Source organism: Cylas formicarius, unplaced genomic scaffold (genome assembly GCF_029955315.1).
Source record: "Cylas formicarius isolate icCylForm1 unplaced genomic scaffold, icCylForm1.1 PGA_scaffold_8__14_contigs__length_24414737, whole genome shotgun sequence".
Classification (NCBI taxonomy): Eukaryota; Metazoa; Arthropoda; class Insecta; order Coleoptera; family Brentidae; genus Cylas; species Cylas formicarius.
This window is the reverse complement of record NW_026844361.1, coordinates 19,531,483-19,553,599: the sequence shown is the minus strand read 5'-3', so window position 1 is coordinate 19,553,599 and position 22,117 is coordinate 19,531,483. Positions and strand designations below refer to the sequence as shown.

Below are 22,117 nucleotides of genomic sequence, written 5' to 3'. Positions count from 1 at the left end.
TATGTAGGCGAGTCGAACAATGTAATTATTTTTATAGAGTTGCTACGTGCTCCGTTGTACCGCACTGTCTCGATAAAAACTCTTCATTATTTCGTTTTCGGACGATACGCGGCCGGGGCTTTCCGAATTCATTGTCGGCGTGGCGAATCGACGCGACCCATTGGCGCCCCAATTTAAATATTAAAACGAGAAGAGATTAATTTTAGAATTAAAAAAAAAAGAAAACGCTGTACCTTTTTTGGTACTTTAAAGTAATGTTTAAAAAGTGTCGGTTTTTCTAAAATGAAAAATTATAGTGTACAAAGTGTGAAGTAAAAAAAAAAAAATTCAATAGTAAGTTGCGCCTCCATTTGAAACTTGCTTTTTAAATTATACGTTATACCTTTAAATTAGCTATATAAGATGTGGCAACCCAATCAGTTTTTCTACATGTCAAATCTCATACATTACCAAACAATAAGTCTGATGGTTTTGACGGCAAGGGAATAAAATGGTTACATCCGCTTATCGCGGGCAGTGTCTAGTAACTGCTTCTTCTTCCAACTGTCATGGTACGCCAAACCAATACTCCTTCAATAAACACACTCACAAATTCCATGTAAAATTGAAGTTGGCTCTTGTATAACCATCATCGTGAGCCAACAAACAAAAACTTGTCAATGAAAATGACCTGATGCCACTTCTGATTTCAGTGAGATCATTCTTAACACTATGCTAGTCGTAGTTGTGTGGGCTCTTTGATACAAACATTCGATCTCATGCCTTTCTGTTGGCCCCTAGCAACCTTCCACTTAATTCTGATGGAGCTGGTTGTCCTAAAACGGTATTTAAGGGCACTTAGGGAGTTTTCAGGATCACTGACTTTTCTGAAAGCTCCGGTGCCTCCAGTGTATGACGACGATATACAGACGACGCTGTAGCATTCCGGCTAGTCCTATTTCTAATTTGGGTCTTTCGTAGTACTATTATCCTACCTCGATCAAATTCACTTAACTAACGATACGCAACGCGTTTTCTCACAGGAGCCATTGCTAAAGGTTATTCTCAATTTGGGATTATTTTTACCATATGAAAACCATTCAGCCATTCCAAATTTCACCTCGGAACTAGCTTAATATCTTTTCCGTTAGAGACGTCATCGAATTATAAAATCGCCACTACCTTAATGGCTATAGACCTCTTCAAATTCTTTAAAAAATAATAAACAAAAGTAAAACTTATGTTTTCGGTGAGGCAATCAATCTACAAAACCGGGTGTTACGCACGATATAATTTGGAGACTCGTGATAGATTTGTCAAATGTTAATCCGCTCCATTAAGCGACTCATAATTCGTGGAATTATCGCGCATTCTCAACGGTAGTTAACCGATCAAAACGTAATTGCAGTGGAAGAAAACGGGAGGGATATTAGCCGCCGTTGAAAAAGTCTAATGTCATAATAATTCCGACGGCAAAGTAATTTTCAGTGTACGAGGAAGACACGCTACATTTACGATCTATTAGGAGCAGAAAGATGCGTTTCGAACGTTCATTAGGGCCGTGAAAAATACGTCTTTAAAAGTATATTATATTATTGTGTACATTCATTTTTCATCGCTTGGGATATAAGCCGTATGAGAATTTAAAGTTATATGTTTATCAACGAAGGCGCAATTTTGCATTTCATTCTTCACTTTTAAAATGCTACATAGAAAGCGCTGCACATTTATCAATCACTCAACCAATACAAAGAAAATAGATATGTGGGCATTGGGCAACAAGACCATAAAACACTACAATCGGCTTTAATAGCAAGAAAATGAGTTATAAGACAAAGTTGTGTTGCCCAGAAAGAAAGAAAAGAGAAGCCGAAAAGATGATGTACCTACAGGAAGCTATGTTAACAAGAAACGATGGAGATAGGCGGAATAGTCGTAATAAAAATATTTATTATTGTTAGTCCTGTTTTTTTTAACATTACACATTATTAAGAGCAACAAAAATTCGAGATGTTCCGGATAAAAAGGCATTGAAGAAATATGTAAAGAAAAAATTACCTACGAATTTCTAATGTTAACAATTTTAATCAATGCCGAAGTAAAAATTGAACAAATGAACGGAAACTATTTAAAAAACAAATTTGACACGCACATCAAAAAATTCGTTTAAAATTTCATGAAACTTTAATGAGAATAATTTTAATAAAAGGCTTGTTTTGAGGCTTGGGGGCACTAGGACAATGACAATTTTTAAATGGATTCGTTAATTTAAATTTCAAGTGGAAAACGGCAGTGAGAAGACGTACATCGTTGGTTCCTTAGCCGACAATTTGTTTGGAACTCTTCACGGAAATCCTTTTAAATACCTGAAATTCCTTCGTACTGTGATTCCTTTGCAGTTTGCCCTTCGTTGAATTCTTAAGAGACGCTTTTCCATTTCCATGACCAAATGTCAAGAGGCCCGTAGCCATATTCGTAAAAAAAAAATAAGAAACCGTCTTCCTATTGGTACATAAATTGTTTCATTTATTGTTGTCAATCAATTTTATTTTAGAGTTAAATCAATGGAACAGTATTGTATTGTATTGTATTGTATAAAAAAAGGAGTCTAGGAAATGGTTGATGATTGGCAACGATGTGCCGAAAAACAGGCAATCATGCCTATATGCAGTAGGAAGAAGAAGAAACAAGGACACATCATGGGTTTGTTACGCAATCGTTTCAATCCGAAGAAAAAAATCGCTGACGAAACTACGTCCATCAGAAAGAAGCTGGCAGCCGCCTAATGGCAATAATCGCCGCTCTCGGTTATTGTTTCTTATTAATGAATCTGGTTAATTAAACGAATTATTCTGTGGGGGTGATCGGTTAAGAAGACGAGGTCAGCCCGTAGCAATATAGACACGTCAATTTCGCGTGAAAGTATATGTTCGCTATCGCCTCCACTATTACCGTAATTAAAATTACATTCGAATTTTTATAATTGCCCGTCGCGGTCGGTTTAATTACAAGTTAGTTTTGATTAGTTACGAGCGACGAAAACGCCAATCGGCCGTTTTTAGTTAATTGGAAAAATGACGGAGTTGGGGGGTGGGGGGAACGAAGAGGTTTTTCGAGAGCGTTCGTCGTTACTGGGATAAAGTAATCTAATCTAACCGGGACGTCCTACCAAAGGAAAATGGCACGGGACGGGCACGAACTGCGTCCTTTTAACTTAATAACGACAGAGTCTATGGCCTTCAGTTCCTTGGTTAAAGAAGGATTGAGATCTGCTTCTCCATTCAAATTTAATACCGCATAACAAAGGCATACACTTTGAAAAATTGTAACATTTACTTGGGTTTCACCTCGCTTTTAAAACTCTTACAAAACTATCTAGAGGTTTTCATTTTTATAAATATTAGTTTATTAGAAATTTGTGTTTAACAAGTTACGTGCAGAAATAAAAAATTGCGAATTAGAAAGAAAAAGTCAAAGCTAAAGAATTACTGCTGTTAACATTATAAAAAATCATGAAAAATTATGGGCGCCGCGTTCTGAGATTTAATGTGAACGTTTTCTTGTGAGGGAGACTTTTTGACAGGTTTAATGAAACTAGTCGCTTGCTAAACTTGGAGCAAGTCAAACGACTGACGCTCCGTCTACATCGAAAACTTCAGTCACCATAAAAGTAGCGACGGAAATTTTGAGACAAGTATGGTCTGTTCATAGATATAAAAGAAAGTGGTCAATTGCTTTTGAATGGGATTATCAAAGGGTGGTCATTAACATACAAAGCAACAAGACTATTACCTAAAGTTTCGGAATTTAAATTCAGGTACAATTGTGGTCCGTAATACAAAATAATTTTATACCTACCTGTATTTAATATTCTTTGGTTTGGTGTACTGCTCAGTTTAAGTTTATTAGTAATCATTCTTATTTCGTGTGTTGAATCGTGTACGAATTATGCAAAATATCTGCGAGTCTAGTGTATCTCAAGAGATGTTTGTGAATAATCCCAATTCAGCGAGGAAAAAAAGAAGCGATGCTGACATTTTCTCGAGTTTAGATGAAAGTGATCAAGATATAATACGGCGTAAAATTTACCAGTTATACGAGGAACAAAGCGTGCCTACATTAGATATCTTAATTAGGAGGCTTGAAAAAGATGAAACCGGTGTTAAATGTGGCAGAACTACCCTATGGAAGTGTATTCAACACATGGGTTTTAAATTAAAAAATAAAATGACAAAAGGCGAGTTTTCATGGAATCTTTTAGAATTCGGAAATGGCAATTGGAATATCTAGCAAAAATTAGGATTTACAGAGAACAATAACGGCCAATTATTTACTTGGGTGAAACCTGGTTCGACACTTATGATACTCCGGAAAAGGGTTGGGTTGACTCAACTAATTTCATTTTAGATTTAAACATAAATACATACACAAATAAATAAATACTGTTTAGTATCTTTCCTAAAAAAAGACCCAAATAATTAAATTCTAAGCAAAGTACGGACCTGATCGGCCATATTTCATTCTTACAGCTTGCCCGGGTCTTTCCTTAATTCGTATCAGTTAGTCACTTTCTTATATCTATGAACAGACTTTACCTACGCAGGAATTCCCATCTCTATAAATCAACTACTCAATAGTTTTGTCATAGCTCGCCAACGAATTGTAGTTTTTCTTAGCTATACTTTTTGCATTCTTACGTTTTTCCCTCATTTTTTACAGTTCAATACCACTAAACGAATGGCCCCACAAGAACAAATTGCATAAAAACGAATTGTACAGAATAAAATATAAAATACTAACCAAAACTTTATTACAAAAAAACAATCATTTTTCTGTTCCAAAAGATTATCTGAAAAATACAAACAAATTTGTGAATATTGATGGCGTTAAAAAACAAAACAAGAACGATCTCTTAGATATTGATAGTGAAGGATATATATATTCAGTATTGCAGATGACGCCGAAATATTTTACACCGCAGAAAATTGGGATCAACTTAAGTGCATTGTAGAATGACATTTTAGCAATATCAGCAAGTAGAATAAACTGATTTTAAACACTCAGACAACATTCATTCCTTTTGCATCTTACTCTAATATTCGTGATAGTCATCTAAGGTGGAACAAACATATTCAACGTTTGGTTAATAAAACAAGATTTCTAGTTACGAGATTTTATAATCTCAAAAATTACTTAAATATTCATTATCGTAAACATGTTTAATACTCGTTCTTTAAATCGGAAATAAATTACGGTATTGTGCTTTGGGGAGGGGTAAGAAACTGTTATTTGGAAAATTAATATTTAATAAAAAATCGGTTATACCCTACTCAAAGTTTATATAACGAAATCAAAATACTAGAAACCAGTTAACTTTAAATCAATAGCGTGGCGTTATTCATTAACAGAAAAAAAAAACTTGAAAATATCACAACAGTATACCCGACATAAAAATTATTGTGTAGTGTTTCCAATGAGCAAAAAAACCGTCAAGCAAAGACGATTTACGTTTCTGGACCCAAAGTTTTTCAACTACTTACTCAAAAAAAAAAGTTAAAGACGCTGTATATGATAAAAATTTCAAAGTAGAGCTAAAGAAATTTTTGATAATTACATTAGAAATTCATAAGGTTTTTGCTAGCGTTATTTGAAAAAGCGGTGACTTTATCTTATCTTATATTGTGATTAAACTAAACTGAACTGTGAATGTATTCTAAAAAATGACCTCCGGTGGTTATATTAGGTACGAACAAGCACTAACAAGCAATAAATGTTGCTTCAGTATTGAACAGTTTATTCATTAGAATATGTACCATTTTATTATGTACAGGGTGGTCGGCTTAAGAGGGACCTATATACCTTATCTCGAAACCTTCCAGGATTACAAAAAAAAATTTAGGTCAACTTTTTCCTCCTTCATTTACATTATACAAAATCGACTCAACAACAATGCAACTCAATAAAATAAATAGAAAATAGTGGAAGTCCGAAAAAATACGCTTAAAACATTATAATACACCTTTCAAAAAATCAGTACAGAGAACTACTATTTTTTTCAAAGCTATGCTATGAATATGTCAAAAAGATCATTTGAATTTGTATCTTTCAATAGGCAGGTTTCTATATATTTTTTAAAGACACATATAGTCTATTTTATTAAGAATATGATTATTTTTTAAAAGTTTGTAAAAGAATTTATGTATCATTGGAAAATAATTTCCAATTAAGTCAAAAAGTAAGTCAGAGACCCGTACTATGTTACATAATTGAAATTGCTATTAAAGTGGCTACTCGAAAATCCAATAATATACGGGGTGTCTCATTTCAGAAAATTGAGAAAACTATCATTTTGCAAAACGTGGCAAGAAAATATTTTAAATTTGATCATTAAGTATATATCATCAAATCTCACTTGGCATCTTCAATGCTCGCGCTCCGAAAACACTTCGAACACTCGGAGCGCGGGCATTGAAGATGCCAAGTGAGATTTTGGCGAAACGTCTGCAGGATTCCAGTCGGAGTTCAACGAGCGAACGGATGATATCCCGGAATATAGTGTCATCACATTTTTCCATCCGTGAATCAATACGTGAAAATATATATATATATATATATATATATATATATATATATATATATATATATATATATATATATATATATATATATATATATATATATATATATATATATATATATATATATATATATATATATATATCGTTGAATTTTGTCTTTGAAAGAACTATCCAAAAATGTAATAAAATGTAGGGTTTTCCATTAAAAAAAAGTAACTTTGTTTTACCACCCTGCATATAAAAAGGTGACGATTAGGAATATAAATGAAGGTCAATTTAATAGAAACAACTTTTGTATTTCATTTTGTTTTGTAACAGTAGGTTTCGAGATAAGGTATAGGTCCCTTTTAAACCCTGTACGTAATGTTAACATTTATTTTGATGAATAAATTTTATTATTATTATTATTATCATTACTATTAGTATTATATATAACTTTCAATTTAGTATGTTTCCTCGTTTGCAACTTAAAATTTTTAAATCTTGACTGTCAAAGAACTGTTTTGAAATATTGTTTGAACCTGGGTTTTTGCTATTTTGATGAAACTATCCGTTGGTGTTACGGCAAACGGAAAAGACCAAAATAATTGTAATCCGGTAAACCTGAATGTTCAGATTTTTTTTTATTTCCCTGTACCGATAACCCGGAATCGGCAGCCTTTATTAACTTTCGAATATTTCAATAATTGTAGACGGTCGCAACATCTATATTGCGATCGGCACCTTCGTGCTTTATGGAAGCCGCTTGTAGTTTCTAGGCCAAAAAGTTTTGTTCCGTATCGGATAACCCGCACAATTTTACTCGAATCGATAATGGCGGCGCGTCGTCGAGAATTGAAACGTTGGAAGTTTCCAGCAAAACACATTAGAAACGTGTGTTTGTGTGTGTGTGTGTGTGTTAGTGCTATGTGCCTTCGGACCGGCATTATCAACGTCTTGCATTGTCCCGGTTTCGATGTAGCGGCGGCAATGAAATAAATATCTCCTGGGGATTCCGTGCGGTCCGTTTCACTCCGGCTGGAATTATTTAGAGTATTTTCAGAATTACTTGTTTCGACCGATGCGCCGTAGAAAAAGAAACGCCGGGAGAATCGTAATAGAACATATTAAGATTCGTCTTGTTTTGTTATGAAGTTCGCATTCACGCGGTTTTTGCTTTTGTATTATGCGCAAACGTCAGAGGCGTAACTAATTGCACGGTGGTCCGCTATCGAAAAAAGACTCGGAAACTGATATTCTTTTCACTACCCACTCTAAAAGAGAGTGAGAGAGAGTGTCACTTTAGTCACGCGTTTCAGAGTGGTCCGATGTTTTTTTAATAGGGATTGGTTCAAGAATTTTAACAGTGAAACAAAATAAATTTACGCTAAAACATTTAAAAAATTTATGGTATTTATAAGTATTTCACCAAGGGAAAGGATATAGACATATTTCTATATTATATTCCACACGCCCGGATTTAATTCGACGTTTATCAATTCTTCTGAACTTCAAAAAATATAGTATGGAACACTTAGACTTCTTTAGTCACTCGTTTACGAGTTAGTTTATTAAACAGTAGATCCGCTGCGCTCCGCTCCAAACTTGTTGCTTAATATATGTCGGAGATCGTAAACTAAATAAATAAATAAATAAATAATAATAATAATGAATTTATAAAATAACAGTAATAATAATAATAATAATAATAATAATAATAATAATAATAATAATGATAGTAAAATAGAAATAGAAAGCCGGACTGGTGGGTTCTGATGGCGAGTGAAGCGATATGGGCTTAGACTTCTCGGACATAACAATCAAAAATCAATCAAAAATAAACTATCGGAGCTACCCAAAATTCGACCTAAGCAGTGTTTCCATAAAGCCAGGCTATCTTTGTCGGTTCGCGTTCCCATGGGTCCACAATATTACGAATGACAGAATTATAATTGTTTAGGCTAGACCGATAAATAATATTCACATTCCAAAGAACCAAAAAGGAACCACTTAAACCTAAGGGCGTCGACATATATTACTTCTTAAAACTTATTTTAGTGATCCGTAAACTCTTAATTGGAGTTCAGTATGATGGCGATTTTTTAAGTCAATTTTAACGAAAGACCCATTGAAACTTATGTCCTAAACGTCTTAACTTTTGAGATACAGTGTGGTTAATGTAACAAAAATTAATTAAAACAAAGACATTAAAATTTTCATTTCTAGGCCCAGCATTACGAACAATGTTCAAATGGGTCACAAAAGTATTAAAATGCATTATAAATTTACTTACGATTTTCATAAATAAAAACCAAAATTATTTATTTATTTATTTATTTATTTTCTACGAGAGGAAAACTCAAGACCAAGAAGGGTCTTATAATGGAGTGCCTAAAGTGTAAATTAACAGAATTTATATGGAGGTGGAAATTTTTGTTGCGCGGCGTGGTCCGCGAATGTGACCCACTATCCAATGCGAAAAATTGTAAAACCTACCAAAAAAAAAAAAAAACTTGCCACAAATATGACTTTTATGTATACAGGTGCAAACTTTAATATTTTTCGTGACCAGTTCAATCATATGTAATACTGGTGGTGATCTGTGATACGATGTATTGTATTCATAGGAGTTTTTTTTTTGACAAAAAACTGTTTTAAATATTTTTACATTTTTTTAAGTGAGCAAGATGTAAATACTACATAAATACAAATACATAGTTAAATTGAGCATTACAAGATCATTTCAACGAGAGATCGAAAACACCTGTTTCGGAATCATTGACAAACGTTCTGCTAGAATGACTAATTTACTAAATTTAATTCCCTGGTTTTATGCTTTGTTTAATACCATTTTAATACATTTATAGAGCAGTTGATGAAGGTGATAGTCAATAATACCATCGACCTCAGCTATTGTCTCGTTGAAATTTCTTTTTTATTTTCACTTTAATTATAAGGTAACGTACAGGGGTGCCATTAAAAATAATTGTAAATTTACAAAACGCGAAACATTGTAGCATGTTCATAACTTGTCTGGGTACGAAAAGCTCCGTCACAGCCCTGCGCTCATATTGCGTTGAACTCGTCTTGGAAAGCATTCTCCGAATGATGGCGTTCAATTTAAATTTGCACCTTGCCCGAAAAATACCAGGTCATACCACTTCACAAATCGCATAGCGGGTCATCTTGCATTGACCACGAGTTCCATTGATTAATCATAATAATAATTATAAAGTGTTTTAAGAGTCATTGGACCGTCACCATTACCTACCGTAACGCGTGTCGCCGATTCATTAACGACCCTATTTTTGACACATAACCACATGACATTGCGCGGTTCAAAAAAAAAACACACACACACACATTAAAACGAAGTTAAAAACTGATTACGGCGCGATGGGAAGGGGGAAAACGGGGGGACAAACTGTGCGAACTGCGTGAGAGAAAAAAAAGCCATTGTGCTTAAAAAGCTCGCGCCGTGGGTATTGTTTTCCGTCACGGCGAATTGCCCCCGCGACGCTGAAAAAACGACGGCAAATTAAATTATAAAATGGCACCGATACGACGACGACCCGGGCGTTTAATTATTTCGACAATGGTCGTTGCCTCCCGAAAAAAAAAATGTCGCGACACCCTATAATTGCATGCCGATTCATGCCCTTTTTCCGTCCCTTTTTTCCTTTTTCCCGGGTGAGTGAGATCAACTTTTCGCGCGTTAATTTTTGCAATGATGGAGAATATTGAATTACAAAATCACCGTGGGTGTTCATTATGATGATAGGGGTTCGTTCTATGGTCTATAGATACAAAACAACTCAAGCATTTAAGATAATATTTGAATACTGAAATCCTATGATGCGCCGCGCACCACACCACAACACAAAACTAGAAAATTTCACTTTTCTTAAGTCGAAAATTTAATTTTGCATAATGGAAAATCGACATCAAGATACGAACCTGAATGGGACTCATCAGATGATGAAACCCTGAAATTCAAAAGAAGACGTATGCTTTCTGCAAACCACCGGCTTGCTTCTACTGTCAAATGGAAGAAAGGTCAGATTAAGTACACTCATATCACTATATCCCATGAATTTAGATCATGTGAGGAACTAAAAAATAGCCTTCCTGGAAAAACTCCGCTTGAAATATTTTTTATGTTTTTTGATGACGGAGTGATTGATTTGATTTTAAATCTTACATTGCTTTGCGACTTTTAAAAACTGATAAAACAATTACTCAAAAAAATCTTGCACCTGCCATAGATGAAGTGCGTTATGATAATCAAGGTCACCTCACGATTGTTCATGCTAATAAAGCCCGAAGAAGATGTACAATCTGCCACAGCTACACAATTTATGTTTGTAATAAGTGTAATGTGCATTTACATACTTCATGCTTTGTAAAATATCACCAAAAATGAAACCGGCTGTTACCAGTATTGCGCTCACGCATCATAAAATATTATGCGAAAAGAGTCTACTTTTAGTTGTTTTCTTACATCTTACGTGCCGCAAAACATTATTTAATGTTTTTTCCAAGTGGTTCGTTTACGCACCAGTATTTTTTGTATGTTTCGAGTTTTCATTTTTTTTACACAAAAGTATTTTTGTATTTTTTTTATGCTTGGAATAATATGAGTTAAAATATGTAAAAAGAATGAATACACTAAAAGTAAATGAAAATTAAAAAAAACATCAAAAACCATTCGTGAGATTATTACACTTTTAGAACGTATTTAAACAAAATTCGCCGTTTTGCATTGCATCAGAAACTCGCACCTTATGACAGAAAATCTTAAATCTTCCAGAGCGAAAGTATTGTATTTTAAGAAGTGTTATTTATTCTTTTCATAAGCATCATAAAGAGTCCCTTCCAAGTAAATATATTTTAAGAAATTTTAAAAATTTAATTTCTAACCTTCCAACTCAGAAGTAACAGAAATCTCAGCGGAATACTATTTACAGGAAATATTAGAAAAAACTGTCCATATCTTATTACAACTTTTAAATATTCACTGGAAAATAAGAACAAAACTATTTTGCAAGTCTGGTTTCGATGGCAGTGCTAAGTCTTTACAAACAAAAATTTCTCGCAAGGGATGTAAGGAGGACGGATGAATACTTCCTTCTGGTAGCTTCTGTACCACTCAAGTTGCTGGAGTCAATTCTCGACCATCTACTTTATTCTGTTGAAGATGCCAATTTAATTCGTGCAGGGGACTCCAAAATTAAAGAACAAATAAAAAAATTACTTCATTATAAGAACATTAAAAATGCCTCCGAGGTGGAACTTGAAAAGATTTTTACAATGTTTGATGGCAGTGTTAGTAATATTCTAAGTGAAACCCATTCAACAACTAAATGGGCTATTTGTGCACCTACTCCGAAACAGACCTTTTGATTCGGAAACACTTTGGTTTGGTTTATCAACACTTCATGCATGGATCCTTTTTTTTTTTGAATGCCTATTACATATTTCATACAGGTAAACATTTAAGTGTTGGCAAGTAAATACTAAAAAATACATGCAGCTGGAATTTAAATCTAAAATGTGCGTTTTGGATGACATGCCAAGACTTTTAATATTATTTTAAAGGTGATGTGTAGCGGTTAATGCGGCCACATTTAAAATTTGACTTAAGAAACGCGAGAGCTATACGTGCTGGTTTACATAAAATTATAATAAGCATTTACAAATATTATTCTAGTTTAAACGAAGAAAGTAAATTGGACACTAAGCTATGTGACGTTTGTCTTTTTAATATATGTTTTTCCTATTTTACGGAGGATTTTTTTTTTCGAAAATTCAGTCTAGTTAAATTTACAAGATCTGGAATTTGTTGTTTATTGCACAGTTTTTTTTTCCGAAATCTACTTTCAGCTATTCAAAAATCAAACATTTTCGCGAAGAATCTGTTTGAATCCAAGTTAGAAACTACGTTATTTTAGTTGCAGTGGATATTTAAAAAAAAAACACTTTTGGATTTAGTTTAGGTTCATTTAAAATACAGTTTAAAAACCTCTTTTCAAAAGGAGGGAGAGAATTTTGTCAGTAGCAGTATTCAATGAATAAATAATGTTAACAAAATTATTCCTAGTTTCTTTCTCTCGCTGGTGACTTACCCCTCGATCTGAGCTTGAATTTTGTATTGTTGCACGTTAAATAAATACACCTATTGTGTATCTTATTAAAATATTTTATTATTTTTTAATTTCCAACGATTTTCGGGAAACCTGGCGCGATTTATATTATACCGTCTATTAATACAAGTCACAGTTGTCCGCGTCGCGATAAAAATCGTTTCCTAATTACCGCGATACATCTCGAGAACCGTTTCGTTTAATTTAAACATTAAATTAACGACGCGTCGATTAAGAGCTCAAACACACGCACAAAACGTTTTACCTAAAAGGCCGCCGCGGAATCGATTAATATTTATCAACGTCCGTTCCTTGAAAATATCGACTCGATCGTCCCGTCCTAAGCGATTCGATAAACCCAAATAGAGCGTTATTATTTTCGATGTGTTATTGTACTTAGAGCAGAAGAGCAAGTTAAAATCGATAGTTTATCGATATTAAATTTATTTCTTTAAAGATCTCTCCATTAAAATTTAAAAAAAATATTTTTTTTTTGGTTAATATTAACAATTATTAAACTTCATCTAATGGGCATTGCTAACTTTTTATTATTATTTTGTGAATAAATCAGAACACATAACCATCTCTCTAATAATAAAAAAAATGATGAATAATCATTCATAAGTACCTAATGCAAAGCAATTGATAGCTTGCACGACTTCCAGTTTTTAGTTGTTTTTTTTTCAATAAAAAACATTTTTTAAATAATCGATTTTTTGTCGATAATTATTCAACTGTTGTTGGTCCGTAACTATTAGAACTCATTTCACCGGGCGAGGGGGATTGGACAGTTTCATCGCACTGGTTTCTGCATGGTAGCACTTGATTAAAACCGTACGGCCGTGTAACTATCAGCGGGTCGAGACATTTAGCGATGTAAATTACCTACACAATTAAAATTTGGTATCGATTACTGAACAAGCGCATAACATATACCAGCTGTCGCAATATGAGCAACGGGATACGGTATTAGCGACACGGCCGGTCTTAGAAATGAAAAAAAAGTATGATGTACTCATTGAGGGTAGTCTTAAATTAAATTCTCTTTTGCTCATAGCTGTTTGCTCCTAAATAAAAGACGGGACGATGTTGGAATATTTTTGTTAATAAAAACGCTTAGTTAGTAAGGGCGAACACGATTTGAACGTTTTTTTATATTTTAAAATATCTCCCCATCAAAACTGAGAGTTCCGAAGTTGATAGGAGGTACGGCGAAACGGTAGCACCTACGGGAAAACCGATTTCGGCATCGCGTTCGTGAGGAAAAATTATATTGGATTCGACCTCAAAAAATCCTCCTTTTGAGTTTTTCGGAATTTTGAGGGCGAGGGTAGGGTCGATCGAAACACGGTTTGCGGAGTTGGATTCCCGCGCTACGTCTATTGGTGAATAGTTCCCCCCCTCAAAATTGAGGAGGGTTTGAGGTTGGTGAGGTATTCGTTATCTATGGGACGGAGGAAAAAAATTCGATACCCTATACCAGTCTGTGGAGTTTTTTTTTAGGGCGTCTCCTCAAAGTTACTATCTCGGAGATTTTTGGGCAGAATCGGTTCAAATGTTGTGTTTTACTTTATTATATATTACCTAGTAAAAAAAATTAAATACAGAACCGACGTTCACAATTTGAACTTATGATTTCAGGGTTACATCTCGCCTCCTTCTCACTATACCTCATTTTATCAAAGATCGTTTTCTTGTAACTTTTTGCATACTAGATAAAAGCGTCCCTAGAGAATTTTAATGTTTGGATATCAATTAAAAAAAAAAAATACAAAGAGCACGCCTTGAATGATATATATATTCATTTTTTCTCAATTACTTCTGTTGTTCATTCAAAATCTAATCTTCGCATCATAAAACTGAGCTTTTATTTCAAGATGTATAATTTTGCGGACATATTTTGTTTTCCCTTTGTGACTCTACATACTTTTGGGACGGATCTTTGACCAGTTCTAAATTGTCGTCAGTGCCTTTTTGGGAATAATTACATATAATTTATATAAATATGTTTTTTGTGTAATTAACTTTCAAGAATACGAAATAAGCAAAACGAGTACATAACTTTGGAAGAAGAGCTGTCGAGAATATGGAAGAATTACACCTTCAATGTATTCAATGAAGATAGACCACCCCAACCAACTTGGCTAAGCTCCCAACCCGACTATATTAAAAGATGAGTTCGTCTATGCACTTACGGCTGCAAACATTAAAGTTATTAGATGATAAAAATGTGAAAATCTTGGTGGAGTTATTTAATTATATTTATGACGGAGGTCACATCCCTTCAAAATGGTTGCAGTCAACATTTATATCCACAGAGCATATCTTCTAATTGCTATAAACGATGCATGCGATCCACAAGAAGAAGTTCAAATCCTTCCTCTGTAATCAGTCTCTTTCTTTTAAGCTCCTTTGTAGAATGGTGTAGTGTTATGAATGGTTGCATGGTTATGTATGGCATGGAAACCCGGACCCTAAAAACATCGTCAATCAATAGGCTAGAGGTATTCGAAATGTGTTCCGAATTTCTACGGCCCATGTCTGACAGCGGCCGGCTCAGAACGGATTTAAAAAATCCAGAAATACTGTCTAAGATTCAATTTTTGGGATTAAACGTAGGCCTATTAGTCATAAACTGAAGGAAGTCCGATTGTTTACTATGAAAAATCGACAATATCTCCATAAATGCAATCTATATCACAAAATTATCAGATTGAAGTCTCCACGCCATCTTTTTCAAAAAAATCAGCTTTCGCACGGACGTTCACAATTTAAATGAAAGATTTGAAGGCCTGCTCACCCCTCCACGTCACATCTCTGGAATTTTTCAAAGATCCTTTACATATGACAAGGCTAAAACATTGAATCAGTCTTTTAAATTGCAAAACAATACCTTTTCCACACACCTGCTATCATTAAATATTTAAGTAATGTCTACTGTAAACTATTTCCAAAGTGTATGTCCCTCTATTTGCACAGATTGTAGAGGTATTTATATTTTTGTGTGTGTATCTTTCCTGCTTAGGGCTGCTACCTTCTTCTTAGGATAGGTTTAAAAACGGAGGCTCAAAATATATTATTTTGTGTCCTTTTCATTGTGAATAAATTATTATAAATATTATTATTAATAGTGTTCGCAATGAGGAGGTTCTCAGAAAAGCTAGCGCAAAGAGGTAGTCAAAAAAACATACTTAGAGGAGCAAAGTACAAAATGCCGCAGTAAATCCTAGGACAGATCGAGGGCTGGAAAGGTGTCCGTCGTAAGCAGATTTCCTGGTTGCGTAATATAAAACATTTGATAGGTATAAATAACACTGACGAGCTTTGTCACGCTGCTATCAGTAGAACCTTGTCTTTGGACAGTCGCCAACGCACTACGTGCAGGGCATGTTAAGAAGAAGAGAATTAATGTTTTGCTAATAAACTTTATTTGTTATTATTATTATATATATATATTGTTATTATTTCAACCACTGTCTAGAAGATCTAAATTCTAAACTATTGTTACGCATTTTGTTCGCAGTAATTTATCTCGGTTACTTACTTTCCAAAAGGGCGGTACACGTTCGAGAAAAAAAAAACCGCGCTTCCGATAAACGGCACTCACTACCCCGATGGCAAACCCTATATTTATAGTGGGTCACAGCGCGTCGCACCCTTTTCCTCCACCAGATCCCATTAGGTTCGTCCCGAACGAAAACCGACGCACCATTTCACAATAATAATAATAATAATAATAACGATTACGAGTGCCGCAAGCGGGGCAAACGCGAACGACCGCACCGACCACCGGAATTTCACCGCCAGCGTGTCGTTCCCCCCGTGCCGCGAGCGCGATTTCTCGTCTATAACCGAACGCAACAACACTCCGAGAATCGAACTTCCGACTCGAACCGACCCGAACGATTCACGGTCTCTCTTCGTCCGACGAAAAAAAACACCGATCACTCTAAGAGAAGCCACCCGCGATTATGGATTTGATTTTTTCGCGTGTTGAATATTAGTCGCCCGGAATCGCTCCGGACAAATAAGTACCGATTCTTACCCTACGCGACCATCGATACGACTGAACTTGCGATCGGGAGCCGCGCGAAGCTTTTTCCGAGCTTTCGGGCGAGGTTGCCGCGTGGACGTCCGGAAATCGATGACGGTGGATCGCCAGAGATCGCAGAAAGATGAAAAAAACATTTTTAACTCAATTTAGGGGTTAAAGCTTGATGCCGCATTTATTTTTCTTATAAAATTAATAATAATAATAATAATAATAATAATACCATAATAATAACAATATGATATGACAAAGTTGTGACAAAGCAATAATTTCATTTACATATCCAAGTCTATCCTTTGGATATTCCACTGAACCAAACGAAGACAAACAGTTTACCAATACTACGTTAATCCTGTAAAAAGGTTACCTATGGAAATTACTGTAATTATACACTGTGGAAATAAGTTACGGAAAAAACAAATTATATACATTTAAGCGACTAACGTTTTGGGCCCCTACGGTTAAGTGAATCATTTACTGCCGTTTCATATTCTTTTGTTTGGTTAGGAATTCGGAGACTATTTTCGTTATTTATGAGGGCATGATATTTTTATATTTTATTTTGAAATAATGAATGACATGTCAAAACTGGTTGGCAATTAAGTTGAAATACTTTACGGCGTTGTATGAAAATGAGTGCTGAAAGTTTGGTTAGTTTGGTATTATTTCTAATATTAATATTGTGGACAGTGTTACGAAATATTAAGCGATTTTTTTAAGGAAACTGGCGCATTAGAGTTATTTATTACTCTCCTCTACATCATTTTCTTAGAATTTACGTATAATAATATGCCTAAATAAATTTATTACATAAGGAGGCCCACCTCAAAAAATTGTTTTTTCGTTATTATAATTATAAATTATTGGGACATTTTTTGCCCTTTCCGTAATACCAGAGGTAAAAAAAAATTCTATAAAAAAAGATATTCCATATTATCGCAATCATATCGAATCATAATTAATTTATTGAAACTGTTATTTTTTGGATACTTTTGAGTTTAGCCTAAAGCCAGAGTTTTCGAAAATCTTATAAATACCAACAATATTTTTTTGAATCAATAGAATAGTTGCTAATTAGTAACGTTTTTTTTTTTTATTAAATACTTTTTAATAAATTAAATTAAAAAGTTTAAGTGGGGCGCCGTGCCGCACCCTCCCCTACAGGTTTCCGTTGCCCCACTTGATATTAAAATACCAATTTCAATTAAATATTCAACTCTACTTACCTACAGATTTTTTCGTTCTCTTTCCTTTGTCATATTCACTGAATTTTTGTTCTTATTATACGTAAGCTATGCCAAGTTTATAAGCATTCTTTCAAATTAGGCTTTTCTCGGTATCTGGTTACTTGCTTTCACGGCCGTTGTGCCTTTTTTTTTTTTGAGATCGCAATTATTTACTCGGTATACTTTATTATGCTTATTATTAAGGATTTTTTTTATCATCTGAATAAAACATAAAATTTCGTAAACTTAAACCAAAACCAAACTAACTAAAAAATATATCTACATAAAAAAAATTCAAAATCAGTCTGATTCAGAATGTTTTGGTCATACTATAACTAATACCAAATAACTATTTGTTCATGGTAAAATAATTAATGGTTTGGATTTTTTGAAAAATATTTATTAATTATACGACATTATTTGCACCATGCAAAATTTAAATATCTGCCAAGGGCAAAAATAAATATACTACTGGTAAATAATACTATCAGTGACAGAACCATAATATTGGCATAAACACGCCGTAACCAGAAATTGCGATAAGTACTTCAGGAATACATGTTATTTATACATTTATAAACGCGTTGCTCAACCTTTATCACAATATTTATTACAAAAATTGCACAAGAACTTTCACAATACTCCGACATTAATAGAACATTTATAATTAGCTCTACCCAGCAGCCAAGAGATTTATTTTATTATTTAGATGTAAACATTTTAAAAATTAAATATACTATTTTATACTCTGGCAATCAACTAAACACAGAAAATGCCCGAAAACTGTATTACAGAGAGCCTCATTAGTTTTAACATAAGCTTTAAAAATACTATGCTCTAGTATTATAAGTGTGAATGTCGCTCGCAATCTTCAATATTCTACTTAAAAGTGGGACATATGTATATGGCCTCCATGTATGTCAGTCTCTTATATGAAGAACCACATCCCGCAGTCAATTTTTGTATTTTCTTTATTTCTTTCTTTCTTTCTTTATGTATTTCTTGTTTATATTGTTTACATTGACCAATCTTCAAAATTCTACTTAAAAGTGGGACATCCAACTCTCTCTACATGGCCTCCACGTATGTCATATGAAAAGAGAACTTTCAATATTTTTTGCATACATTTAGAATTAGTCGCACCACAATTTACCCATACAGGAATGACATACCTTGGGTGGTGTGATTTTTGTTTGCAATTGGTTCATTAGTCTTATTTTTTTCTTTGAATATGATATCTAAATGATATATAGTGTTTTAATATATGTTCTTTTACTATTAAAGACCGTTAACGTCAATGCTGATGCGAAGTAACTTTAGCAAAAAAAGTCTATACAAAGTTTCGCGCTATTTTCTATTTATATGAATAACAGCGAGATGTGGCAACGCTGACTTACCGCTGGAACTGTGACGTTCCGTCTCTTTCGCCGTCGGTCGCTCTATCTCCGTCTATGCGGAGAGGTAGGTAGCCGAGAAATGTGTTTGACTTTCTTTCATGGCGGGGGCAAGATGATCGTATAACTGAATATTTCGGTGGGTAATGTACCCGAATCGACGTTGCCGGCTCGCACTATTTTTGCAGGATTGCCGGTACTACGCGCGAAAAGCATATCAAAATCTATCAATTAATTATTGCATTTATGTAGAAAACAATGTAAAAACGCAAAAAAACTTTCCTAAATTGAACGGGAAGTTTAAAACTCTGTCGCGCGCTTAGAAGATATTTTAGATCCGTAGTTGGCTTGACATTATTTTCATTATTTTTTGCTTACCGACGTTGTCAACTATATTACAAAAAAACCGTACATTAAATTCTATTTTTCGAAGAAAAAAAAAAACGATTTCCAGGAAATTGGCAACGTCGCCCAAGGTCGCGCCGGGCCCGCCGTTCCCTTGATCGCGTGCCAAAATTACAAAACGTTTGACACCTTTTATGAATATTTTTCGTGGGCCGGCAAAGTCGAACAAAAAAAGGGAGTACCGATGCAAATGAGTTCCGCGATTCGCTCCGGCTTCTCGTTGTTTTGATTAATGGCGAAACTAAATATGCCTAGGATTTCTGGACTCACCTTAACAACAGTTGGGAAGTGTAAATATCACCATCGGCATCTGGAAAGAGAAAAAAAATCTTTAGAACAACGCCGTCACCTAAAGCATTTCGATCGCGTTGGCAACAGTGCATATTTCAAGCTCGGCTATACACGTATATTCCAGCACAACAACAATGCATTCGCAATCGGTGAAATTTTGATTCTTATGAAATATAGAGTGACAAACCTACTAGATTATCCAAATAATCATTTAAATGAACCCTTTTCACTTCTACTTCAATGTTTGTAAAGTTTTTTTTTCTGCTCTTTCTTCGCAGGAAGTTGTGTCTCTTCATAATACTACACATTCATAAAGTACTTTTTGAAACACCTCGACTTCAAAACTGTTTTTATGTCATATTCTTTTGCTTTTGATGTACTCCTTTTATTCACAAGCACATCTATGGAAAGGGCAGACAGGAGTTTCCCTTTTTCTAATTTGTAAGTAAATTTGACGTTCGTTAAGAAACTTAACCCATTTTGTACCAGTGGTGCGTTAATGCACCACCTATTCTATGATTTTTTTTATCACATCCAGGAAATATTCTTGCACATCCATTTAGAAATTTTATTATTATCACTACTAAAGGACACAAAACCGTAGAAATCGTTAAATGGAAGAAAGGTCAGATTAAGTACACTCACCACAAATCTATATCCGATGAATTTAGATCATGTGAGGAATTAAAAAATAGGCTTTCTGGAATAACTCCGCTTGAAATATTTTTTATGTTATTTGATGACGAAGTGATTGATTTGATTTTAAATCTTACATTCCTTGACGTTTAAAAACTGATAAAACAATTACTCAAAGAAATCTTGCACCTGCCATAGATGAAGTGCGCTATTTACGTTTGTGATAAATGTAATGTTGTGCATTTACATACTTCATGCTTTGTAAAATATCACCAAAAATGAAACCGGGTGTTACCAGTGGTGCGCTCACGCACCATAAGATATTATGCGTTTTTTTGTATCAAATCAATCTGATTGTTGTATGTTTCGAGTTTTTATTTTTGACACATGTAATGTATTCCTAAGTGCAACAAAATAAATAATTTCAGAGCAAAAAAGTATTTTTTAATTTTTTTTTATGCTTGCGATAATATGGGTTAAGGAATCCATCGACTCCATTAAAGAGAGCCGTCAACATAACAAAGGCCGCGATCGTAGTATTTACGATATAATGGAAGACAACCATTTTTAATAATGTTTTGCGAACAAACATCAATTTTTCAAAATGTGCATGTCAAAACAATACAAAAAAAGAATTGTCTTACGATTATCACAACCTATAACATCTCACGTTAAACCTAATCTGAGAAGAAATTAAGAGATGAAAGAAAAGCCATTTTAGAAATAAATATGTCCTGAAGCAATGTGTCTTCACAACTATATATGGCGATAAAACATGTCTTTATAACAGTAAAAGATATACAGTTTGTCCCATTTAAGAAATGTACACCCTTGTGAAATTTTTGTTTAAAATTCAGTTTCGATTTTTTTTGTTGGATAGGCCTGTGAAAAATGCACTGGAACCTTGAATCAATTTTGAATATTTCTGTTATTTTAATCATTTAAAACCTTTCAATTAAAAAAATACAGAGTTGTAAAGCCTGTTCGGTTCATATCTAATCTCTAATCATACTTAATTTTAAGAAAATCGTTAGTGTCTTCCAGTGAAATCTATAAATCTATAAAACAAACATTCTACGGGAGTTTTCGAGCACCCTGTATTCGAACTACTATAAGTTATGTTTTATGTAGTCCTGAATAAGAATTCGTGGACACTTTGTTCTTAATGAAATCCCAAATAGCCATTCTCGATATTTGAGATCAAAAATTAGTCCCAGTTGGCCATGACTTCAGGTAGTTGTGCACTTTTCAGAGACATATCCAACAATTTTTTTTTTAATCAAAATCGAACCATAAATACAGATTTTTCAAGGAGGTACAGTTCTTAAGTGGGACCCACTGTATACACCTAACTAACAAATTAAGTTCAATAAATTGTGAACCACCTGGATGGACTTCCACGTCACAATAGGTCGTTACGAAAAATATCAACCTA

The 22,117-nt window shown here is 34.1% G+C and overlaps 1 protein-coding gene across 4 annotated transcripts in view; it reads right to left on the bottom strand.

Moving 5' to 3' along the window:
* Positions 1 to 22,117, bottom strand: part of LOC132706028 (uncharacterized) — a 228,274-nt gene that overhangs the window by 99,252 nt on the left and 106,905 nt on the right. For 2 of the 4 annotated variants that reach the window (XM_060677077.1, XM_060677076.1), the window contains one exon: positions 20,026 to 20,065. The gene's annotated coding sequence lies outside the window, so the exon portion shown is untranslated. Of the gene's footprint in view, positions 1 to 16,223; positions 16,724 to 20,025; positions 20,066 to 22,117 lie in introns of those variants that run through there. The other 2 variants (XM_060677080.1, XM_060677078.1) reach the window with 1 other exon arrangement.